The sequence below is a fragment of the Amblyomma americanum genome, chromosome 7 (assembly GCF_052857255.1).
Source record: "Amblyomma americanum isolate KBUSLIRL-KWMA chromosome 7, ASM5285725v1, whole genome shotgun sequence".
Taxonomy (NCBI): Eukaryota; Metazoa; Arthropoda; class Arachnida; order Ixodida; family Ixodidae; genus Amblyomma; species Amblyomma americanum.
In genome coordinates, this window is record NC_135503.1 from 79,193,823 (window position 1) to 79,207,138 (window position 13,316).

The following is a 13,316-nucleotide window of genomic DNA, read 5'->3' on the forward strand; positions in this document are numbered from 1 at the left end:
TTTTTTCTATTCACGTTTTGACTATCATCAAAAGCGTTCCCCATTGGTTTTCCATGGCAGTCCTAACTCTTCGATGCGATCGATGGATAGACTTTAAAAGAAAGGTCTTGCTACATATTGCAATACTGGACGATTACCTTTAATATATTCATAAACGTGTCTTATAAATTTCTAGTTTTCAGAAAATTTGCCCCGATAAGCTGTAAATGATAAAAAAGAGACACGCAGGCGGATTGGCGACTTCTAATTTTTGTCAATCAGTTCCTGGTACGAAATTCGAAAGTGTTTGCTAGGCAGCCCCAGCAGCACGCAGTGCGTAGAGACGTATTCTTCGTGGACAGGATGGCTGCGCGGCCTCAGAGTGTGGCATCTATGTCATGAAAATGCCAATATTTATAGGAAGACTATGACAACAACGTATTAATGCTCCGACGAAGCACTCGAAAAGGAGCAATCATAAGCTTGCGCGCGCTGTCGATCCTTCTTGAACTAGTTCGCGGCGCCGCCAAAGAGTGGCGTCGAGTACGTGAAAATCGGTAATATTAGTAGTAGTAGTAGTATTTTGTTTGGTCATATTGTCACGGACTAGAAGACGACAAAGTGGGCACTGGCGCAGCACGGAGCACTCGCGCTAGGCCCGCCGCCATTGAATCACTCCATCGCCATTTGTAATATTGTCCTCTCTTCACCGGCTTGCCGTACGTCACGTAATATTTGGTGGAGGTGCGGGGTAATTGATCTCCATCCTGGTCCTGGTGCTTCGGCGTCCTGCGTGTGCCGTGGTCGGCGGTCGTGTGTTCCTGTCCGCACCGCCCGGCTGCGCCCTACCCTGCCAGACCAGAACCGACCGCGCCGTTCACCCCAGCCCCGCCCCCTGTCCCGACCAGAAAACGTGACAACTTCACAACGCCGCCGCAACTCGAACCTATGACCCCATCGACCCTAGAAGCCGCCAACGTATTTGACCAGAGCCCCTGCCCATGCCGTTCGGTGTGTTCGTGGGCCTCGGCCGTCGGCTCAAGGTGACCTTTCTACGGCCCGGCAGGTTCCTGCACCAGCGCTCATCCGATCATCATCTGCTCATCTCTTTCATCGTGACGGCAAGCCCTGCATCTTCTTCTCTTCTGTGTTCATCCCTCCTGTCACGCCCATCGTCACGTCCTGCGTTTCATCTTCACTGCCGTTTTAGTTCGCCCGATCGGGAAGATCGCCCGGCAGCCCCGGGTAGTGTCACCGACTAGAAGATGACAAAGTGGGCACTGGCGCGGGACGGAGCGTTCGCGCTAGGCGCACCGCCACTAAATCATTCCATCGCAATCTTTTGTGCAGTCCCGTCTTCACCGGCTTGCCGTCATGTCAAGGCGAGGTATGCCTCCTGACGAGGCTTACACCCCGAAGAATACAACGAACACGGTATCCAAATGAGCAAAAAAAAAAACACTTTTAAAACAATGAACAAAAGTTATCACAACAGAAATAGGGAAATGATAAACAATTGAAAATATACTGAGAAACAATTAGGAGTAAGCAAGAACACCTTCATAATACGCACGCTTGGGAAGAAAAGGAAACAACGCCCAAGACTAATCATACAGAGTTGGCTGAAATTTATGCATGAGGAAAAAGAATCTTCAGTTTTTTCTTAAACCCAGATACACTATGACTTTCTACAGGAATTTCTACAAGAGACTAGTAGACATTACACAAGGTTACAATTTGGTTATCTATAGTATGTTTTGCATGGTTTGTTCTAGGTATTGATGTGAATAAGGCAGCAGCACGAAAATCATACATAACATTTCTTCAGTTATAAGAATTTTGGAAAGAACTGAAATTATGCTTTACTTTATAAAAAATGTGAGCAGCCCAGTTTCAATCGTAGGTATGAAAGAAATTGCGAACATGAAATGTTTCGAAACATTTTCTTCGACAGCTGGGCTTGAACATAATGATCGTAGAGCTCCTTTCTTAAGTGGAAACAATTTATACGAGTAGGTTTTGTTGCAGGTGCCCCACAACAGGTTGCAGTATGCAAGGTGGGAATGAACAAAGGGCAAAATATAATTGTTTTTCACCATGCAGTGTGAGCAGATGCCTAATACTATAGATAACACAAATAATTAATCCTGGCCATTTTCAGTCTAATGGAGGTTACATGATCTGTCCACCTTAAATCACTGCGAAAATTACACACCTATGAACCGCAAACTATGAGCTCGCTCCATGTTCAAGTCATTAAGAGGTAATTTGACGTGATGATCTAATGGTTTGTTTTTTGGATGGAAGAGAATAAACTTTGTTTTGTTGATGTTTAACTGAAGTTGGTTAACAGAGAACCGAACCGCTGACTTGTTAAGCCCGTTATTAGATTGCTGTTCAAGTACTTGAGGATTGAAGTCAGAAAAAGACATTAGTATCGTCGGCATAGATCATAATACTAGTAGTTAATGAAATGTTTATAATGGCACTCGTGTATAAAATAAATAAAAGTCATCCCAAAATTGTACCCTGGGGAACACCAAAATTTAACGAACCAAAAATGCATCTCACATTGTGGATCTGAGTGCACTGAATTTGTGCAGTTCGATAACTCTCCAAAAGTGCATTTGGAACTCCACGGATCACATGTCACTAAGTTATAAAGTAGTATTGAATGCTTCACAGCATCGATTGCTTTGCACAAATAAAGAAATTACAGCAGAAAAAAGCCTATGCTCAAAATTATTAATTATGAAGTTCTTAATATCTCAAAGACCTGGTTGTGCTGTTTTACCGGCCTGAAAGCGTACTCTTGGGGACAGATTAGATGTTTATCTTGTAAGAAGTTATTTATTCATCTGAAGAGTGCAAATGCACGCTTAGCTAATTTTGATAACGGTGGCGATACCGAAATAGGACAATAATTGTTCGGGTAATTTTTCTTGCCTCCTTTGAATAACACGGCAACACGCGAGACTTTTAGTTTCCTCGGGACTACACCAAAGAGCAGCATTCTGTTACAGAAATGCGTAAAGAGACCAGCCACGATATTAAAAGGAAATTTGATAGGAAAAACAGCACTTATCGTCTCCAGGTGAGGCCGTGTTTCTAAGAGCATTAATGATAGAAACAACTTCATGTAGTTAACTAGGGGACAAAAATATAGAATTAGTACGGAAGGAGGGCAAGTATGAGTCTGCAGTGCGAATTAAGTGACAGCTAACAGAAGATTGGTATGATCCGGCAGCTAAAAAGTGTTCATTGAGTATATTAGCAAGTGAGACTCCGGCAAAATTCACCCTATTGATATTTAGCTCAGATGGAAGATCATTTTTGCTGTTCCCTATGATAGCGTTAAAACCATGCCAAATTAATTTAGGTTTGTGTAAGACAGACGAAAACTTATTAATGTAGAAAATAATTAAGCCTTCTTTAAATCGGAGTTTAATTTGTTACGAAACTTCTTAAACCTAACTAAATCATCCGGGTATCGCGTTTCTAAAAAACGATTGGAACGTTTTAACCTTTTTCTTATTTGTTTCAATGCCACTCCTGTCATCTATTCTATTCTAGCCTTTCTTTGCTTTTTATAGCTTAAGTTGGGAACGTGCATCGTAACATTCAAGCAGATTCTTAATAAATATATCATTGGCACGAGACGAGTCATCTTCACGATGTAGAGTAACTGTTACGTGTCCAATTAGACTTATTTTTGGAAATTTGGCGGAGAGTTTGAAGGATGCTTCACTCCCGCCACCGGTTGGCCCGGTATTGCACTACCTCCGGGATCGGCCTTGTCTTTAGCGCGTCTTTACTATCCTGTCTTTCTATCCCATCTTTCAACTCTCCTACTATCTGCACGTGCTAGCGATTGTGGCTTGTCTTGAGCCAGTGAGCAGGCCTGTGCACTTTCATTTTCTTTCTTCCTGGCAACAATCTATCAATCTATCTTCACGATATACATCCACCTAATTAATCGTAAACATCAAGTGACAAAGTAATAATTATAATATTAATAATAATAATAATTGGTTTTACGGGCAAGCAAATTACGCTCTATATATCTCATATATCATTGGACACCTGAACCGCGCCGTAAGGGAAGGGGTAAAGGAGGGAGTGAAAGAAGAAAGAGGTGCCGTAGTGGAGGTCTCCGGAATAATTTCGACCACCTGGGGATTTTTAACGTGCACTGACATCACACAGCACAAGGACCCCTTAGCGTTTTGCCTTCATAAAAACGCAGTCGCAGCGGTCGGGCTTGAGCCCGGGAACACTGGATCAGTAGCCGAGCGACCTAACCACTGAGCCACCGCGGCGGGCTGACAAAATGTGGAGATGCTCTTTTCAACATAAATTCTCCGCGCGTGTACGGGAGTATTCCATTTCGTCGTCTCAGGAAAAAGTCAAAAAAGAAAGGCAAGTGATCACTAACCCGTGACCAAAAGAAGACACCTGATATGCATCTGTGGGGTCGGAAATTAGTGAAACACAAATAAATAAATGTTTCAGAGCGCAACGTTGTGCGGATGAGCAATTCAAAAATATTATAACAACCATTAGACAACATTATTTCATTTAAACTGAACTTCAAAGTGTTATGCTCCAAAGTTATTATCAGAAATCTCCTAACACAATGACACGCCACTTTTTTATGTCTGGAAATTTCAGAAAAAGATCAATGAACCGAAAAGTAGCCTGAATTACTCTAAGGGTGGCGATACACAACTATTATAGTGACTCTATGAGAAACAATGCAGGCAGTTTAGAAGTCAGTAAAAACAATTGAATAATTCAACAAGATCGCCAAGGACAAACTATTTTGAACATATAAAGTTCACCACAACCACTCTTTCCATATCGGAATACTGAAATGGGTTTGTAACTAGCATACTCTGCAACATCTGCATATGAGCTAAACTATGTATCAGTGCAAGCGGTAAGGTCGAAATTAAAATTAAGTTTTAGTAATTTGGCTTCTACTTCTTCGGATTTATTTTTCAGTCTCTGACAGTTCAAGCGTAAAATGGAGAGTGTGTTGCGATGATTATGAGCACCATTTTTTAGAATGTCAATAAATGACTCGGAAGTAAAATACGCCATGGTTGAACAGATGTATTGAGGTGCCTCGCAGATACAGCACTTTAAAAACTTTATCAATGTGCTCGTCGCAAGCGTTTTTTATGGCTCGTGCCCCTGGTTGCTTTAGAGCAAAAATATTTCCTTCCTTAGACGAGACGAAAGTGTGTTTCATTTCCTAAGCCTTCATTTTAGCGATCCACAGGAAATTTTTGCTGGAAGCAGTCAAGTTATCAAAGAATTGAATGTCATCTTCGCGTTCATTCCGCATTTGTTGACTGGTTTGCGAAACGGATTAAGACCACAGGAACCTTGTCAGGTTCAGAAGGAAGGCGGTGTAACCCTCCAATGTCCCTTGCTACAAACGAGCTTAAGTTAAGCTTCATCGCAAGGTTGTTTAATTTGTTTAGCAAATTTTCGCCATCAGTCACAGGAATATTCTATGAATTTTTATGTTTTGCTGCCTACTGTACTGGCTTAGTTCATTTAATTCCTGACGAAACTTTCGAAAATGTTGCCCGTCCTGGTTTGTTTCAATGTTAAGTACTCTCTTACACAGGAGCTCAGTTTCCTTGTCATGCCTATTGGATTCTGCTATCAATTTTTCGTACGTGTCAGACATATGCTTAACGGACGTTTCAATGCTTCCGCATACATTCGCATCTAAAAATGCTTGTTATGCGTAACTGTGCAAATGCACGATGTATGGTGGAGTCAGGAAAGGAGATACTGAAGCAGTGATCGAAGTAACCGCCAAATGAGCTCCACAGTCTCTAAACGAATTTTATGTTGGTGATGCCTTGTAATATTTAAGCAAAATTGATGACGCTTCCACATTTGCACTTCACTGGACTCATGAAATTGACTGGAAACTTTTTTTTTGTTCAATCATGCTGATGCTTTAAAAGCAAACCCTTTGGCATTTGGCCTCCGCGGTAGCTCTGTGGTTATGGCGCTCGGCTGCATACCGGAAAGACGCGGGTTCGATCCCGGGCGTGGCGGTCGAATTTCATTGGAGGCGAAATTCTAGAGGTGCGTGTACTGTGCGATGTCAAGTTTAAGATTCTTTACAAGGACGTCGTTATGCGGGTAAAACAGCGGCAGTCCGAGATTGAAATCCGCTGGCAATGAAGCAGTCTTGATTTCTAAATTTTCTATCATGTTTCGTAGTTGTAGGTCCATGCAGTAACTTCTGGGCGAATATACTCTCACCGACTCGCCCCAAGATGTGATTAAGATGAACTTTTAGAGATCATGATGTCCAGATAACAAATATTAACTGCGTTTCGTTTTGATTAAAATAGTTTAGCATATTAGTTGCTTCCATTCATTGCATTTAGAAGCCTCTCATTTCAATTTTCTTGAAAACACGTTTGGCTGTGAGGGTCTTTGGTCTGGCAGTTTTGATGCCATGCGCAATATGAGGGGCTTGTGCACACTTGCCCGTTAACCTTCGACTACCCTCCCCGTGCTGCCGTGATCAACCGCACCTTATACATCACACGGCGATGTTTAATGACATACAGTCGTTTCCTTTTTCTGAAAAGCACACGCCATGCTTGTCGCTACAGGGCTCCTCCTCGCACGTAATCTGGTGAGCGGCGCGCGTACAATGAGGCCCCCTATAGACTCTATGATAGAGCGCATCGCCAATGAATACACTCAATGCTATGCGTCTTTAAGTCGAACATAAAGTTCCTACGAGAGTAGTGTGGAGGAGAGTCGCCGTCCGCAGCGAGCTAGTTAAGAACAAACAAAGTGGCTTGTTGGGATAGTTGGCTCTGCACTGAATTTTTAACGCGGCAGCGTTCAAGGCACCGTTCTCAAGAAAATCCGGTGTCGGTGTTGTCGGCGTTGTGACGGAAAAATCACGAACATGGCTTTAGCAAGTGGTCCCCAGAGAGCAGCATAGGAGGCAGGGGGGCCACCTAGGTCATCTTACCTTGCGGCGTGATCACAACCTGCCCACCGTGGCAGGTGACAGTTAAATTAATTACTGGTCACCCGGGAAGAGCAGCCTAAGCCGCACAAAGCCCACCGCTCGGAGTACCTGTCGTCGCAGGGCAGCGGCACATCGCTTACTGCTGCACCACTGCGCCAGAAGGGGTATGAGGACTACCAGAGGCCTATGAATGTACGGCGGACAATGAACTTCTGCATATATAGGAATTAACCCATTCCGCTATCGCGTCGCACACTTAAGGCGGAGCTTAATTGTCCCCTTCAATTTTTGTATCTGCATTGCACACACACACACACACACACACACACACACACACACACACACACACACACACACACACACACACACACACACACACACACACACACACACACACACACACACACACACACACACACACACACACACACACACACACACACACACACACACACACACACACACACACACACACACACACACACACACACACACACACACACACACACACACACACACACACACACACACACACACACACACACACACACACACACACACACACACACACACACACACACACACACACACACACACACACACACACACACACACACACACACACACACACACACACACACACACACACACACACACACACACACACACACACACACACACACACACACACACACACACACACACACACACACACACACACACACACACACACACACACACACACACACACACACACACACACACACACACACACACACACACACACACACACACACACACACACACACACACACACACACACACACACACACACACACACACACACACACACACACACACACACACACACACACACACACACACACACACACACACACACACACACACACACACACACACACACACACACACACACACACACACACACACACACACACACACACACACACACACACACACACACACACACACACACACACACACACACACACACACACACACACACACACACACACACACACACACACACACACACACACACACACACACACACACACACACACACACACACACACACACACACACACACACACACACACACACACACACACACACACACACACACACACACACACACACACACACACACACACACACACACACACACACACACACACACACACACACACACACACACACACACACACACACACACACACACACACACACACACACACACACACACACACACACACACACACACACACACACACACACACACACACACACACACACACACACACACACACACACACACACACACACACACACACACACACACACACACACACACACACACACACACACACACACACACACACACACACACACACACACACACACACACACACACACACACACACACACACACACACACACACACACACACACACACACACACACACACACACACACACACACACACACACACACACACACACACACACACACACACACACACACACACACACACACACACACACACACACACACACACACACACACACACACACACACACACACACACACACACACACACACACACACACACACACACACACACACACACACACACACACACACACACACACACACACACACACACACACACACACACACACACTTAAAATTCAGTTGCCAGTTCAGTTCAATGCAGCGCTCGCGCGCGTGTGCATGTGTTTGCATTCGTCTTATCCTGCCGCGCTCGTGACGTGCCGACGTGGGTTTAGTGCCTAGCGTATTGGAGGGGACCGTTCCTTTTTATCAGGCAATTTATGCAATATTTAAGTAATTACTGGAATTCTTGTGTAATTGGATTTTCCAGGAAATGATAGTTGCTGCCCGGCATATTATACTTCAGAAGTTTATTGTATGAAATGTTTTCGGACGAATGTGTAAAACAGTTCTTGGAAGAGAAGGTGCCGTTCTTTGTTCTTCACAAACGAATAGTGCTGTTCCGCGGAAGTAGAAGCCACGTGATTGCACTAACTCAACCTAGTTGTGTAACGCAACAAGTGCAGTAGAACGCATACCATAGCTCTATGTACTCGGCAGCCCATCGCGGTGCTTTGCGGAAAGCGCGCAGCGGGCGTTGGGACGCGTTCCAACCACCAACCGATCACAGTGGCGCCTATACGCCGTCATAGATCAATCTGCCACCAGCAGTGGCAGCCCTCCGGAGATGATTGCCTTTTTTTCTGTGACTGGCATCCACAATCACGGAAATCGATCCACCGAGCTACCCACCCTTCTTGGATTGGATGTGTGACTGGCATAGAAAGAAGCCTTGGTCTCATGCGAAAATTGCGGAAAAAGCTGTTTTTTTTGTGACTGGTTTTGTTCTTTGGTATAGGGGTGCATGATTCCTCAGGTAACTGGCCGTTCGGTTTTACTTACATAGGGGGTATTCGCATTGACCATGTCTTGAACTGAGCAAATTAGAGGCCAGTCGATGCATTGCCTTCAGCTTCATGCTCTCGGACCATGCTGGTAGAGAAAATGCAAGCATCGTGGAAAAAAATAGCGCACTAAAGACCACGGACAACGAAGACCAAACAACAAAAGCGCTAGCTCCTAACTGGGCGTTTATTTAAAAAAACGCAGAAAAAGAGAGTTCGGTCTTCCTTGTCCGTTGTCCTGAGTGCGCTATTTTTTCCACGTGCCAACTAGCAGAAATATCTATTCTAACATGTGGGCAGCTGTACTTGCACTCAGTGCATTTACCTGAGAAGCCTGATCACTCAGGTTGTTTTCGAATTGTGCCACCGCCTAAATGGGGCTTCCAGGTTTAGAAATTAAAACCACTCAGTGGCAGAGAGCACACCCACTGACCCAGCGTCGCGGGAACGGCTCTACGGAAAGGAAGATTAACACCGTTGTGTTGTATGCAAATGTGGACCCCCGTTTGCCAGATGCAACCGGTGCGGCTAGCGTCAGCAGCGGCACAAAATCAGGCAGTTCACTATTATGGATAACACCAATTATATAGCAGTAGCTCGCCTTTTGGGTTTTTTTGCAGTAAGAACAAAAAAGTGATGTGACGCCGTGGATTAGCCCCCCTTTACACTAATGTGGTTGCCGGTTTGAATCCCGCGTCGTGTTCTCGACCTCTTATTTTATAGCACTACTTAACGCGGTCCGCACCAAAAAAATCTTGCGTGAAGCCTCGGAGTAACTCGGGTAGGCTCGGTTTAGTTCGGAGGAGCGTCGCGCCAACTGTAGCCAATGAGTGGGTGACCTTGGTCATACCTAGCATATCAACAGCTGATAAAAAATTAAAATAAATATTGCCGCGGCGGGATCGCACATGCTAGGCACATCGTGGTGGAAACACGTGGCTGTATCATCGTTCAGGCTAAACACATGCTTTCGTATGTCTTCTCGTTTTAACTACGTTAAAACGCTACCACTTTTTGCTTTTTAAAGTTGAAATTACCAGCTTAACACTTAATCACTTTTCCTCGGGGGGTGCGGTGTATCCTTTAGGTCAGCTGCCTGTTTTCGTCTCGGCCTAAATTTGCAAATAAGCTGTGATGCCGGCCGCAGTGTGTGAATAGGCGTCCGGGACAGCGGCAAGGCAGGCGTCGACACAAACTTGATTGCATCGCTGATTACTTCAGTCCTCGATGATTTACGAGAAGCAGCAGCCCGCATCGCAGGAATCGCACCTGTTTGGGCGACGAGGAAGCAGGAGACAACAGACAGGGGAGATTGTGCTGGGAGGATTTTCGCAGCACAAAGAAGCGGCATGTTGTGCACAAAGGTACGTGAACAAAAGTTACCTGAGGTGCCTTGTCTTCTCTTTTTGTATAATGTGCACAGACGCTGTGCTGCTGACTGCAAGTGACGTCGCGGCGGTGCTGGGTTGCGAATTAATATCGCACCATCTATGACAAAAATGACGCGTACTAACTTATAAGCCGGAATGGACAGATGCCTACTCCTCTCTTCGCTATTTTCTTGACGAGGTGTATCATGCTTGCAACAAGCTGGCACTGTCTCTAAAAGACGTGATATTACTCTTGCTCGCCTATTATTTATTTTCATGAAGAGATGTAGCACACATGAGCAAGCTGAAAAAAAAATACCTGAAATGATGTCACATTACAGGGTTTCAGACGGTAGCCTAAACAGCTGTAGTGCCAAATGTTCTTAGAATATGCCGAGGCGAAGTACTCGAGCTGGGCGTGCCATATTTGCTGCCGCCCATGCCAAACTTCTGCTTTATATAACGTTTTTTTTTTCCCTGGCAGAGCTGTACAGCAACCGCTACCTGCCTTCAAACAATTTTATGGAAACAGTTAAGGGTGCACATTACATGTATTCGCACACCAAAGCAGCAATAGCTACACATACGGCATTGGTGAGCTTCTGAACTACCACTGGCCCCAATACGACTCAGGGTTCTGCTAACCCATGGCACGACCGAAAATTAACCTGAATTGGCTCATTAAACAATTTTTCTGTCTCCCTTCCACCTGCATGGGGTTCTTCAAGACACATAAAATTCTCAAAACAAGAGTTTTTGTTTGCACTGAGGCTCCATAAGATGTTGGTGTCGGCGGATGGCTGTCGAGCTTGACACCTCGAACTTGTAAGAGGAGCACCGTGGCCGCTGAGCCAACGAGGCGAGTGCTAGGGGTATATGTTTTCAATAAATCTAGACGTGAAGAGAAGTCCAATGATTTCATAACTGGAGATGGGGCTTCACCAAATCCAGGATCGGAACTCTCGTTTTTTTTGAAAGTAGGGACTATGTTCACAGCCATACTTGGAAAGAATCAGTTCAAGTGATAAATTAGTGGAATAACTGACCAAAAAAAAACTCGATTTAATACGACCAAATTAAACGGCTTCTTGAAGTGTCTACTTTCTCCTTATAACTTTCTCCTTATATTCTGATAACAGGCTCTGTTCTTGCAGTAAACCACCAACTGGACAAGACTGGCTGTCCAGGAAGAACTATCGTCGCATAATTCAAGTAGGCCGTCGCGATCGAGTTGGTGTAACAACGTTGCCCCACAACTATCTCGGGTAAACCTCAAGCGCCCCCTTCGGTCTCTAGGCAGAACAGCAGGGAATGAGTCATTGTTTTTCTTTTATCTCTCGTGGCGAAACATGGTTTTTCTTTTCCTTGGTCCTTGCGCGGCCCCTTCATGCTCGCACGCACTGGGCGCTAAACCGACTGCTGCGCAAACAGCAGCTGCAACACGAAGGTTACGAGCTGAAACGAGTCGGACAGAGACAGGTGTATGCAAAGCCACTAGCGGAGCCTTGGTCTTGATGTAGCATTACACCAAGCGACAGCCCGTTAACGATAATTACTCCTGGGCACTTTGCGATGTTAACCGGGACCTTTTGGTTTGCTGGTGACGATTTAGCGCTTTCTGCGGCGTCCTATCGCAAACGACAGCCCGTGATAGAGGTGTTGTGGTTAAATTCCAGCCTTCCTATAGTACAGTTTCAAGGGTGCACATTATGGTCTTGTGGGATATGCCCAAATTCCTGCACCGACTATTAATGAAATGAAGCTTGGTGAGTGTGCTAGCATTCATTATTCATTTACTGCAAAACGCTACGAGTGCTACACACGAATGAAGGTCCTTTTTTCTTGATATTGTATTTCACACTACCTTGATTAGACTCTATCCGACAACATCAACCCGAAGTTCCGTTTCAGCCCAATGTTCTGCCTAAGTGTTCTGATCTTTTTTCAATACATTGAATCCTTTGGATAGCCACTACGATTTGGCATGGGTTTTGGCGTCGGTTTGTACAGGCTCAACCTACAGCGCTTTGGGATGCTGGGCGCTATCAAGAGGTGAGGTGCTGAAGAAAAACAATGGTGACTTAGTTCATGACCGCAAGCGTAGTGCAAAGAGTGGCACTGAAACAATGAGCTAAAGAAAAAAACAAACAAATATTGCTATGCATTGTTAGCTACGTGAGCATAAGAACAATGCAGCTTGTGGCCGCTCGCTGTGCTTGCGGAGGGCTCCAGCATGACTTCTGAGCAGCAGGATTTGGTGAAACTTAAGCTGCTTCGTATAACTACACCAGTGCAATCGAACCTCGTTATAATGAAATGGTTTGTTACGAAATAATGAATATAATGAAGGAATGACGATTCCCCTAGGAAGCTCGGTCAACAAGAGCTACAACGAAGGTACGGCTATAACGAAGTATTCTTCCGGCCCCTTCAACTTCGTTATGACCAGGTCCAACTGTATTGTAT

General features: G+C 45.0%; 1 pseudogene; it reads left to right on the forward strand.

Moving 5' to 3' along the window:
- Positions 1-3,642: 3,642 nt before the first annotated feature.
- Positions 3,643-3,781, forward strand: LOC144099597 (U2 spliceosomal RNA; annotated as a pseudogene).
- The last annotated feature ends 9,535 nt before the right edge of the window (positions 3,782-13,316 follow it).